Here is a 12,299-nt window from a genome sequence, read left to right as displayed (position 1 = left end):
TATGTAGTTTGTCATCAGAAACCAAGTATAAAATTTTGCCTCAATTTTTTTCTAGTATATAACAAGGACCATCAGCATTCTAGATGACAATATATATGATGACATCTATAAGATGACAATATATATGTCTTTGCCACCCATCCCCATCAACTATAGCAATTCTACGTTTCAAATTATGTTACTTATAGTATTCTTCTTACAAGTGCTAACTCTGCATCAGCCAGAACATGTTAAGCTATGAGCAACAAATATTCACCAAACAATAACTGAAAAAAGTAAGAAGTTTATTGATTTTACTTAAGATATAGAGACATATGGCAGGTGCTGTTGCCTAAATATTGGCGATTCCCCAAAGTTCATATGTTAAAACCTAGTCCTAAGTCGGGTGGTGTTAAGAGGTAGGACTTTGGGGAAGTAATTTGGTCATGAGGTCTTCAACTTTATAATTGGGATTGGCACCATTATAAAAGAGGCCCAAAGGAGCTTATTTCCCTCTTCTGCCACATGAGGATGCAGCTGGAGAGTACCATCTATCAAGCAGAGAGCATGACCTCACCAGACATTGAATCTAGTGCCCTGATCTTGGACTTCCCAGCCTCCAGAACTCTAAGAAGTTTATAAATTACCCAGTCTAAAGTGTTTTGTTAAAGTAGCCCAAATGGACTAAAATAGCAGGCATGGTGATTCTATGATAATATTATAAACCAATGATTTTTTCTTTTTTTTTGTCTGATTGTTATTGGCACTTGGCTTTTCTACATCACATTTATCATTATATACCTGCAACATTTCTAGAAATCATATTTCAGTTGATGCTATATATATAGGCTCATGCTATATATATATATAAAGCCATATATATATATGCTGTATATATATATGCTGTATATATATATATGCTGTATATATATATGCTGTATATATATATGCTGTATATATATATATGCTGTATATATATATGCTATATATAATAGGCTGATGAACATAGATGCAAAACTCAGTAAAAAACTAGCAAACTGAATACAACATTTAACATATTATATATATATATATATATATATATATCGCATCAGCCTATTAATTAAGAAAAAAGTGTGTCAGGAATAGACCATATGTTTTCCTTAAGTAGAAAAGCCAATACAAATGAACAATATTCAGTTTTACTTAAATGTCACACTGCAGAAAAACAAATTACTATACAACATTCAGTAGATGTAACAAGAGAGGATGAAGGATCTTAGTGCACAGACAGATGGGTTTTGAAATCACGGAATTAAACAGTTAAATGTATTTGAGCCTATCCTTTTATCACAGGATTTCAGATAGTTTTACTTGGTAAATTGCTTTGTGCAGTCCAAAAGAGTGAATGTGAAAAGCATATTTTCCATCTTTTAAACTAAAGAACAAGTATGTACCTTGTTTATTGTGTTAGCCAACTTAGGCTGCCATCACAACATACCACAGTGTAGGGAGCTTAAACAGAAATTTATTTTGGCCTTTCCCCTGTGTGAGCCTAGAAGAAGAGGGCTCTATGCTGTCTCTTCCTCTCCTTATAAGGACACCAGCCCTATGGGTGTGGAGCCCCACCCTTATGACTTTATTTAACCTTAATCACCTCTTTGAAGGCCCTGTCTCCAAACACAGTTACATCTGAAGTCAGAGCTTCAGCATCTGAATTATAGGAAGACACAATTTAGTCCATAATACTTTGTAATTTTATAACACCTTAAATTTTAATTTTAAATAATATAATGGGAGAACCTTGGTACAGCTATTAAATAGTAGGTAGTTTTAAGAGCATATTAAATAAAACCATTCCTACATTTTAGCTAAAGGCCTTTGGCAGAAGGAATTTTCCAAAGATGTCTTCTTTTAAAATATATTCCATTCTGTATGTTCTTGTAATGAGACTTTTGTATTTGTTCCAGTGAGTATTGACTTTATATCTCATAACCCCAGAGTCAGGTGGATTTTGTGACTGCCTCAACCAATAAAGTATGAAATAAGTGACACTATGTGACTTCTGTAGCTGGTATGCAGCTACACAGCCTGCTTCTCTTTGAACATTGGCCCTGAGAGAAACCAGCCATCATGTGGTCTGTACAACTTCTCAGAGGCTTCCATGCCGTGAAGAAGCCCAAACTAGCGCATGTTGAGAGAACATTTGGAGAGGACTCGAGTCTACATGAAAAGAGATTCCTGACCAATATCCAGCTACTCTATTTCCTTGCTGTTTCATATCCAGCCATTATCTGACTGTAACCACCTGAGAGACCTCAAATCAGATCGGCTCATCTGAGCCCCTTCCCGATCTGGAAAAGTCATGGATAAAAATAGAATAATTATTTTTATTTCAATCCACTAAGTTTGGGGTTGATTATTTACTGAGTGCAAAATAAGTTAGTACCTGGATATTTGGCACTGATCTGGAATCAGGTCTCAAGGAAAACTTTGAAGGATCTTTAGGTGAATGTTTGTAGAAACAAAAGGTTTAGAGGAGGTGATTGCTGAAGGCATAAAAGAAAGCAGGTGGATTGTCTGGCAGCACTGTTTCCTGCAACAATGTGACAAATGGGAAATGTGCCTAATGAATTCATTGGTCTAGCTAAGGAAATTTCCAGATAGAATGTAGAAACTGCCAGCTGACAACAAATTGAAGATAAATTTCTAACAGTCTTAAAAGAAATGAACAAAGTTCTAGAGTGACAGTTTGTAAGCGAATAATGAAAGCAACAAAGAACCCTAGGATGAAAAAGATAAACTCTGATGAAATTTCTGAGCTTAAAGATATCATCGGAGGACTTGAAATTACAAAATACATGCTAGTGTAAAATCTTTATGAAAATATTACAAAATTTTATAAAGAATTTTGCCATATTTTTAAAGGGAAAAGGCATCCCATATGAAGCTACTTTAAAAATGGTGATGTTCAGTTTAAAACGCATAAATGTTTTCAGCCAAAAGCGGAGAGAAATAGTGAAATGAATGACTCTTTTGCAGTTGATTATGGCAGCATGAAAATTATGAGAGGAGTTGGAGTTGAAACTGTCAGATGTAGTTAAAATATGCACATACAGGTTATGAAATTGTTAAACGTTTTCATAAAATAAGGAGATCAAGAAGAAATAGAAAGTACGAACAGACCAATAAAAAATAAAAAAATTAAAGGAATAATAAAAAATCTCCCAAGAAAGAACAGCCCAGGTCCAGATGACTCCATGAGTAAATTTTACCAAACATTACAGAAAAAATAGTACCAATCCTTCTTAAAGTTTTTTAAAAAAGAAAAGAGGGAACACTTCTGAACTCACTCTATGAAGCCACCCTGTTACTAAAGCCAGACAAAGACTCCATAAGAAAAGAAAACTACAGGCCAATATCCCTGATGAACATAGATGCAAAACTTCCCAGTAAAAAACTAGCAAACTGAATACAACATCACATTAAAAGGATCATACGCAATGACTAAGCAGGATTTAATCCGGAATGCAAGGATAGATTCTACATACACAAATTCGTACACCAACCAATGCGATACACCACATTAACAGAAAGGATAAAAATCATATAATTATCTCAAAAGATGTGGGAAAGTAATTTTATAAAACTCAACATTTTTTCATGACAAAAACTTTCAAAAATTAAATATAGAAGAAACTTAACACGATAAAGGCCATTTATAAGAAGCCCACAGCAACATCATCCACAATAGTGAAAAGCTGAAAGCTTTCTTTCGAAGTTCCAGAACAAGGCAAGGATGCCTACTCTAACCTCTGTTATTTTGCATATTGGAAGTCCTATCCAGGAAAATTAGGCTAAAAAAATTTTTTTTAAATCCAAATAGAAAAGGAAGTGTAAATCTATTTCTGCAAATCATGTAATTTTATATGTAGAAAATTAGATTTCACAAAACATTAGAATTAATAAGCAAAATCAGTAGAGTCAAAAGACACAAAATCAAAATCAACTTAAAAAATTAGTTTAATTTGTGTACATTAAAATGATCTTTTTTTTTTTTTTTTTTTTTTAGATGGAGTCTCGCTCTGTCACCCAGGCTGGAGTGCAGTGGCGCTATCTCGGCTCACTGCAAGCTCCGCCTCCCGGGTTCACACCATTTTCTTGCCTCAGCCTCTTGAGTACCTGGGACTACAGGCGCCCACCACCACGCCCAGCTAATTTTTTGTACTTATTAGAGACGGGATTTCACCGTGTTAGCCAGGATGGTCTTGATCTCCTGACCTCGTGATCTGCCCGCCTTGGTCTCCCAAAGTGCTGGGATTACAGGCGTGAGCCACCGCGCCCAGCCCTGATCTATTCTTAAAACATTTTGGGGAACTGGTATTACACAGATATACATGTAGGACTGACAGACATACATGTAGGACTGACAATTGAGTATTAGGAGACGCTAGAACGTGTTTAGAGAAAGTGGGAACATTCCTATTTGCTGATCTTACTTTTACTGAGAGAAAGAAAGAGAGAGAGGGAGGGAGGGAGGAAGGGGAAGGGAAGGAGGGAAGGAGGGAGGGAAGGAAGTAGGGAAGGAAGGAAGGAAGGAAAAAGAGGGAGGGAGGGAGGAAGGAAGGAAGGAAATAAGGAAGGAAGGAAAGAGAGAGAGAGCAGGCTTTGGTTTCTCTGATTGCAAAAGCAGTATATGCTTATTATTGAATACTTGAAAAATACAGATGAATATAATCAAGAAAACGAAAGTTAATGAAAACATAAGTTCATGAAAGAGAGGTAACCTCTTAATATATTAGAAGTATGCTCTTCTATTATTTTTGAAACATGTTCATATTTAATATAATATTTGAGATATAACATTTGAGATGTACTATGTATTGAGATTTTAGACCTTAATTTTTATTAAGCAATTTTACTGATATAATTTATACACCATAATACCCAAACATCATAAATGTACAATTTAATTATTTTTATGAGTGTTTGTTTAAACATGTGAAACCCTCACCACAATCCAGTTTGGGAACATTTCCATCCTCTACATATAACTTAACTGTTCATTTGCAACCACATTCAACCCCAGGTAACCACCAATGTGCTTTTAGTCTTTAAAAAATGTGTCCTTTTTGGACATTTTAGATAAGTGGAGCTGTACAATGTGTGGCCTTTTGCGTTTGGCTTCATTTACTTCGTGTATGTTTTTGAGGATCATCCAAGTTGTAGCCTGGATCAATAGTTTGTTCTTTTTCTTTTTTTTCTTTTTGAGACAGGGTCTCACTCTGTCACCCAGGCTGGAGTGCAGTGGTGCAATCAGGGCTCACTGCAGCTTTGACCTCCTGAGTTCAAGTCATCCTCCCACTTCAGCCTCCCAAATAGCTGCAACTATAGGCTAGCCACCACACGTGGCTAATTTTAAAATTTTGTAGAGATGATGTCTCTCTATGTTGCCCAGGCTGGAATTGAACTCCAGGAATCAAGCAAACCTCCTGCTTCAGCCTCCTAGAGATTATAGGTATGAGCCACTGCATTCAGCCTAATTTTTATTGCAGAATAGCAATAGTATGGATATGATACATTGTGTTTATCCGTTCACCTGTTTTTGGTTATTATGAATATTGTTGCTATGAACATTCATGTACATGTGTTTGTGTAGACACATATTTTCATTTCTATTGAATAAAATCCTAGGAGTTAAATTGCTGGTTGTACAGTAAATTTACATTTAACCTTTAAGAAATTGCCAAACTGTTTTCCAAAGTGGCTGCCCCATTTTACTTTCCCACCAGCAATGTAGGAGGGTTGAAGTTTCTCCATATCCTTGCCAATACTTGTTATTGTCTATTTTTTTTTATAATGGCCATTTCAGTCTATATAGTGGTCCTGGTTGGAGTTTCATTTGCATTTCTTTAATGAATAAGAATGTGAAGCATATTTTTATGTGTCCATTAATCATTCATATATCTAGTGAAATGTCTGTTCAAATATTTTCTCCACATAAAAACTGAATTGTTTTCTTATTATTGAATTATAGGAGTTCTTTAATTATTCTGGATGCAATTCATTTATGAGAAATATGATTTACAATTATTTTTTCCAGTTAGTAGCTCGTATTTTCATTTTCTTAGTGCTATCTTTTGACACACAAATGTTTTCCATTTCAATGAAGTACAGTTTTTTTCTTCTGTTATGGATCTTGCTTTTGGTGTTGTATCAGAAATTTTTGCGCAACCTAGAGTCACTACAATTTTGTCTTATGTTTTATTGTTTTAGATTTAACAGTAAGATGTATAAGCCATTTTGAATTAATTTTTGTGTATGATATGTTACAGGATCTTTGTGTTTTTTTTTCACATATGCCTATACAATTATTCCACCACCATTTGTTGAAATGTCTTGGCACCTTTGTCAAAAATCAATTGGGCATTAATGTAAAGGTTTATTTCTGGACTGCAGTGATCTGTGTTTCTATCCTTATGTCAGTACCACCCTCTCTTGTTTCTGTGAATTTATAGTCATTGTGAAAATGGGTGGTACAAATCTTACAACTTTGTTCTAACCTTTCAAAATTGTTCTGGCTTTTATAAGTCCTTTGCCTTAAGAAAATATAGAGAATCAGCTTGTAAATTTCTACAATATAACCTGCTGTAGTTTTTAGAACATTTTCTCATGTTGTTATATTTCTGGTACTCTTAACTAAGACATTTTGGGAACATTTATGGTAAAAAGGAGGGAGATGGTATAAATAATTTTCAACTTCCCTTTTTTCTTCAGAATTCACTCAGTATTTGCCCTATGATACATATGCAGAGAAGATGGATCTTTGAAATTGAAAAACTTGTGGCTATAAATTTTTCAGTTGTTAAAGTCTTACTGAGTTCTCCTTAGGAGAATAACAGGGTAACCTGGACAGGAACAAATGGCTGAGGAAATCCTGGAGGCTGGCAACTACATTGATGGCATAAGCAATTACTCCTTATGCCACCAGCAGTGCAGATTGCCAAGATGACCCTCAGCATGACACAGACACATACTGCATTATGTGGTGGACTGGATAGGCAGCAATTGCTGTCAGGAAGGCATCTGCCAGACCTGGGAAGGAAGAGCCTTCCTGCCATGTCCTGACAACAAGGGAGTGGGAGAACATGCACAGCCAAGTGCCCATGGGATGCTGAACACCAAACACAGGAATTGATTCTGTAGCTTCTTCCAGATCAAATGGTTCACAATGGGGTTTACAGCCCTCATGACCTTGGGAGAGTTTGAACTTAATTTAATTTTTACTGTTTCATGAAATGTGAATTGTTTTCTGCCAGTCAATAAAGCAGTGGGAATTCTGCTCTATAATGGATGTGGAACAAACAAATAAACACACAATGATCTCTCCAAAAAGGAAATTAAAAAAAAATTCTGTTTACAATAGTGTTAAAAATAATTTGATATAAACTTAACTAAGGAGGTAAACAACTTATAAACTGAAAACTACAAAACATTAATGAAAGAAATTTTTAAAAACACAAACGGAAAATATTTCATGTTCATGGATTAGAAAAATTAATACTGTTAAAATCTTTATACTTTCCAAAGCAATGTATAGCTTCAGTATAAAACCTATCAAAATTCCAGTGGCATGTTTTTACAGAAATTTTTTAAAAATCCTAAAATGTATTTAGAACCACAAAAGACTTCAAGGAAACAAAGTAATTTGTTTCTGAAAGAAAAAATTATTGAGTTATAATTGATACACAATAAACTGCACATATTTAAAGTGTGCAGTTTCAAAAACTTTGATATGTCTATACACCCATTAAAATATCACCGTACTCAAGATCGTGAACGTATCCCTCTCCCCTAAAAGTGTCCTATTACTGTTTTGTAATACTGCTTCCTGCCCTTCCCTCCATTCCCAAGAACCATTGATATGCTTTCATTGTAAATTAGTTTTCTAGAGTTTTATGTAAATGGAATTATACAGTATATATCCTTTTTTGCTGGCTTTTTTGACTCAATATATTTAATTTGAGATTAATCTGTATTGTGATGTACATCAAGGGTTTATTTATTTTTGTTTCTGTGTACAATAGTATTCCATTGTATGGGTATACCACAGTTTGTTTATCCGTTCACCTATTCATGGGCATTTGAGTTGTTCCTACTCTTTGGCTATTATAAACAGAGTTCTCATGAATATGCATGTATAAGTCTTTGTATAAAAATACATTTTATGTTTCTGTTGGGTAAATACTTAGAAGTAGAATGGCTGAAATATATGGTATGTGTATGTTTAACTTTTTAAGGAACTAAAACGTTTTGCCAAAGTGTTTGCACATTTTACATTCCTACCATCAGCGTATGAGAGTTCCAGTTCCTTCATACCCTTGCCATCACAGTATGGTCAGTCTTCAATTATTCTAATAGGTGTGCAGTGGTTTCTTATGGTTATTTAAATGGAATTTTCTCAATGACTAATGATGTTGAGCAAATAAGCAAATATATGCTTATTTGCTGTGTATCTTTGGTAATTTGGCTGTTCAAATCTTTTACCCGTTAAAAATAGGTTGCTTATTCTTTTATAGTGAGTTTTGAGAGTTTGTTTTAATCTGGATAAAAGACCTTTGAGAAAAAAGAACAAAGCTGGAAAAATCACACTCTAATTTTGAAACATATTACAAAGCCACAGTAATAAAAATCAAACATACTGGCATAAACACAGACATATAGATCAATTGGACAGATTAGGGAACCCAGAAATAAATCCAGGAATAAACAGTCAATTTATCTTTAAACAGGGTGCTAAAAACACACAAGGGGAAAACACATTCTCGTCAATAAATGATTATGGGAAATTTTTATATCCTAATACAAAAATGAAATTGTATATATTACACCATATACAAAAATAAAATCCAAATGGTTTAAATAATTAAACATAAAACTGGAAACAATAAAACTCTTGGAGAAAATACAGAGAAAAATTCTATACATTAGACCAAACAATAATTCCTTAGATATGATACCAAAAGCATGGACAACAAAAGCAAAAATAGACTGGTGGGACTACATCAAACTAAAAAGCTTTTTCACAGAAAACAATCAAAAAAATGAAAAGGCAACCTAACGAATGGGAGGAAATGTTTACAAATTATATATCTGATAAAGGATTAATGTGCAAAATATATAACAGATTCCTGTAATTCGATTGCCAAAAAAAACCCATTAAAAAATGGACAAAATACCTAAATAGACATTTTTCCATGAAAGACATGCAAATGGCCAACAGGTATATGAAACGATGCTCAACAGCCCTAATCATTACAGAAATGAAAATCAAAACCACAATGAGATACCACTTTATGCCTTTTAGAATAGCTAATATTGAAAAGACAAGAAACAAGTGTCAGTGAGTATGTGGAAAAAGGGAAGCCTTATACTGATTGTGGGAATATAAATTGGTGAAGCCTTCATGTAAAATAATATGGAAATAGCTCAAAAATTAAAATAGAACTACCATTTGATTCAGCAGTTTTACTTATGGATATATGTTCCAAGGAATTGAAATCAAGATCTTGAAGGGACATCTGCACTCCCTTATTTAGCACAATGTTATTCATAATAGCCAAGATATGCAAACAACCTAAATGCCTAAATGCCCACTGACAGATTAAAGAAAATCGGGTGGGGGTCTATGTATACATATGCAATGTAATGGCATTTGACCTTTAAAAGAAGAAATTCTATTTGTGACAATGTTACCAAAACACCAGGGGTTCAGTCCAGGTGCTGCTGCTTGCTATACAGAAAGCCAATCACTGAGACAAGAAGTAATGCCAAGGAAGAAGACTTTAATTGGGTTCTGTAGCCCAGTAGATGGGAGCTCAGTCTCAAATCCATATCCCTGTTTGAGTAATACTAGGGGTTTATACAACAGGGGAAGAAATGTAACAATGTGTAAGAAAACAGGAACTAGGGAAGGGCGAGGAAGCAGTCATGATAAATGAGGAGTCCAGCATCTCATTGTCTGAATGTGGTGATCTGGTGAGTTTCAGTTCTTTGATAACTTTTTTTTGAGAGGTCTGAGGTCATTTCCTGAGGAAGGAACTCAGATAAAACAAAGGTAACACTCAAGCTGTAAGACCAGAAGGGTCAATTTCTATGTTTGTCCAAAAAAACTATCTCTGGGACTATTGAGTCAGTTTCAACAACGTGGACAGATCTGAAGGATATTATGTTATGTGAAATAAGCCAGACATTGAAAGACAAATATTGCATGATCTTACTCACTAAAATGGTCAAATACATAGAACAATGAGTAGAATGTTAGTTAGTTGACAGGTGCAGGGAAGGGGCAAATGGTAAGGTGTGAGTTGAAGTGTATACAAAGTTTGTTATACAAGAAAAATAAGTTCTGGGGATCTTTTGTAAATCATAGGGCCTATAATTCACAATACTGTACGGTATAGTTAAAATTTGCTAAATGAGCACATCTTATGTGAACTGCTGTTAACATAGAAAAACAGAACAAAGCAAAAAACACAAAGGGGATAGAAGGAAACTTTTGGAAGTGATGGGTAAGTTTATGGCATTCTGATGATGCTTTTGTTCTATTCTTTGCTTATTTGAGAATGACTACTTTAGATACCTTATATCTAAATCACATACACACACAGATATATATATGTATATGTGTGTGTGTGTGTAATCATGTAGTACTTACCCTCTTGTGATTGGCTAAACAATATGTATTTTTAATTATTAATACCTCAGTTTACACGTCTGTAGTCTGCTTTTCTAGCTAATATAACAATCATCTATAATATTTATATTTGATATATTTTTCTTTAAAATGCACTTAAAATTCATCCATTTTTTAAATTAGAGTCAGTCACTGTAAAAGTCAGTATACAAAACCTCAAAATGTAAAATTGCAGACATAAAAGGCAAATGAACGTTTAATCACTTCATTTAAAAGATTAGGAGAAAGAACATTGCAGGCCTGGTGTGTGAATTTCTTGTTCCCTTTACAGACATTTTCGACCAAATAATCATTAAATGCTCTGTTAAACTGCTCTAGTTTACAGCACATATTCCTAGTTTGTTGGAGCTCTACATCTGCAGATATGCACTGAGAATACCCACACCGCCACTGTACAACCAAGTTGCCAAATAAATTTGTCCCTAACCAATAAAGCATCTAAGGGAATTTAAGTCTTAAAGCTTTACTCAGTCATGTGCAGAATAAAGATCATAAAAAGGCCCCAAAGCTTTAATATGTGGCTTTGAAAATAATCTTCTTAGATATGTGCTTTGTGCAAGCATTCCTGTTAGCATTTCCCCATTAATATTTTTCTGTTGCACACATTAAACGTTAAAATACATAGGAGCAAGATCATCCAAAGAACTTTGCAGACATTAAATTTAAATTTTTACTTCTTTATCAAATTTAGTACTACATTTTACTTAAGGAAACACATACACAGCATCATGACTATCATTTTAGTCAGATATATTTGCATAGATAACAGCAAAATATTTTTGGCAGATAAAGTCAAAAGTTATGAGCACAATGTATGAAACAGAATAATACTGCCTCATTTCTATAAAAATGAATTATCTCTCTTAACTTTAAATGTAAAACATGTTTCTCTCATTCTCTCTTGGTGATTTTTTTATTGGCTGCTCAAATAAAATCAGCTAGAAGAATTTAGAGTCCTAAAGTAAAAACTGCCAGTATGATAACTCTTCTATATATTAACCCAGTGGAATGTTCAGGTTACCTTTATCTGTGTGTAAGTGACACACATTATCATTTAATTCTTACTAGTCTATAAAGATGTCGGTATGTAGTTACTACCGTCATTTCATGGGTGCAAGGTTGATCCTGATGCTTGAATTCTCTAAAGTAAAATTTTATTACATCAGGCCTATATATGACCTGCAAGCTTGTGAGTTAGAGAAAAGTCATAAATTGGTCCCTATTAAACTATTATATAGAATCAGTATCAGTATTAGGATTGGGAAACAGAAACTCCTTTGAAATTCCAGCAGGAAGTGATGAAATACAAACTAATGGCTCCTTCCAAACTACAAGAAGACCACAAAGAGCAAGATCAAGGAAAATAACCTCTAGCTTTTAGGTTTGGCACGTACAGCCTTACATACTACAGAAAATTACTACCAATGGTCAGAGCTACTGCCAAGGGTTTCGTGCAGAAACATCGGCAGTTTCTTTAATACATGAATACACTAAACTTTCTTTAATACACAAACACTACACAGTATCCTCTCTCTCTGCTTTGCTGGGGAAGAAGAAAAATGGCTTTTTTCTTCGGCTGTCCAAC

General features: G+C 34.3%; 2 long non-coding RNA genes across 3 annotated transcripts in view; one reads left to right on the top strand and one right to left on the bottom strand.

Moving 5' to 3' along the window:
* LOC112135227 (uncharacterized) overlaps positions 1-12,299 on the bottom strand; it is a 120,774-nt gene that overhangs the window by 77,936 nt on the left and 30,539 nt on the right. The gene's annotated exons all lie outside the window — the stretch shown is intronic.
* LOC129048296 (uncharacterized) overlaps positions 1-12,299 on the top strand; it is a 76,965-nt gene that overhangs the window by 47,404 nt on the left and 17,262 nt on the right. Inside the window, exon 2 of one of the 2 annotated variants that reach the window (XR_008510526.2) lies at positions 4,031-5,476. The exons of the other annotated variant lie outside the window; for it this stretch is intronic. This is a non-coding gene — a long non-coding RNA (uncharacterized LOC129048296). The remainder of the gene's footprint in view (positions 1-4,030; positions 5,477-12,299) is intronic. 2 annotated transcript variants of the gene reach the window in all.

Source organism: Pongo abelii, chromosome 8, assembly GCF_028885655.2.
Source record: "Pongo abelii isolate AG06213 chromosome 8, NHGRI_mPonAbe1-v2.0_pri, whole genome shotgun sequence".
Taxonomy (NCBI): Eukaryota; Metazoa; Chordata; class Mammalia; order Primates; family Hominidae; genus Pongo; species Pongo abelii.
The sequence above is the reverse complement of the archived record's forward strand: the minus strand, read 5'-3'. Positions and strand labels throughout refer to the sequence as shown.